The sequence below is a fragment of the Arachis duranensis genome, chromosome 7 (assembly GCF_000817695.3).
Source record: "Arachis duranensis cultivar V14167 chromosome 7, aradu.V14167.gnm2.J7QH, whole genome shotgun sequence".
In the NCBI taxonomy this organism is placed as follows: Eukaryota; Viridiplantae; Streptophyta; class Magnoliopsida; order Fabales; family Fabaceae; genus Arachis; species Arachis duranensis.
In genome coordinates this window covers 60,856,946-60,858,423 of record NC_029778.3, presented here as the reverse complement: position 1 = coordinate 60,858,423, position 1,478 = coordinate 60,856,946, and positions in this window count along the sequence as shown.

Genomic DNA, 1,478 nt, shown 5'->3' with positions numbered 1-1,478 from the left:
AGGGATAGAGATGCTTCTCCCATAGAAGTCAGGAGTAGGTGCAGTAAAGTCACCCAGCACCTTCCTTGCATTGTTTGCATTGTTGTTGTTTTCGGCTGCCATGTCTTCTTCTTTGAAGATTTCTGTTAGGTCCTCTACAGAGAGTTGTGCTTTAGCTTCTCTTAGCTTTCGCTTCAAGGTCCTTTCAGGTTCAGGGTCAGCCTCAACAAGAATGCTTTTGTCTTTGCTCCTTCTCATATGAAAGAGAAGAGAACAAGAAAATATGGAATCCTCTATGTCACAGTGTAGAGATTCCTTGAGGTGTCAGAGGAAAAGAAAAATAGAAGGAAGAGGTAGAAGAATTCGAACTTAGAAAGATAGAGTTCGAATTGTGCATTGAGGAGGAGTGTTAGTCCATAAATAGAAGGATGTGAGAAGAGGGAAAGAAATTTTCAAAAATAAATTAAAAGATTTTAAAAGAATTTTGAAAATTGATTGATGATTTTCGAAAACTAAGAGTGGGAAAGAAATTAAGTGATTTTTGAAAAAAGATTTTGAAAGTAGAAATTAAAGAGATATGATTGAAAACTATTTTGAAAAATATGTGATTAAAAAGATATGATTGAAAAGTTATGGTTTTAAAAAGATATGATTGAAAAGATATGATTGAAAATCAATTTAAAAAGATTTGATTTTTAAAATTAATGACTTGGCTAACAAGAAAAGATATGATTCAAACATTAAACCTCTCTCAACAGAAATGGCAACATACTTGAAATGCTGAATCAAATCATTAATTGTTAGCAAGTATTTTTGAAAAATGGAAAGAAATTGATTTTGAAAATATATGATTGAAAATATATGATTTGAAAAAGATTTGATTTTGAAAAACTATGAAAACTTGAAAATTTAGGATTGAAAACAAAATCTTCCCTCTTGTGCCATCCTGGCGTTAAACGCCCAGAATGGTATCCATTCTGGCGTTTAACGCCCAAAATGCTACCCTTTTGGGCATTAAACGCCCAGCCAGGTACCCTCGCTGGCGTTTAAACGCCAGTTTTCCTTCTTCACTGGGCATTTTGAACGCCCAGCTTTTTCTGTGTAATTCCTCTGCTGTATGTTCTGAATCTTCAATTCTCTGTATTATTGACTTGAAAAGACACAAATTAAAAATTTTTGGATTTTTAATGATGAGGAATAATCAAAATGCAACTAAAATCAAATAAATAATGCATGCAAGACACCAAACTTAGAAGTTTGTATACTACTGACACTAACAAGTTGAGAATGCATATGAGAAACAACAAAACACACAAAATAAGAGAATTTCAAGATCCGAGCAAGTAAATCATCAAGAACAACTTGAAGATCACTGAAGACACATGAATGAATTCGAAAAATGCAAGAAGAATAGAAACATGCAATTGACACCAAACTTAAAATGAGACACTAGACTCAAACAAGAAATATTTTTGGTTTTTTATGATTTTGTAAAAAAA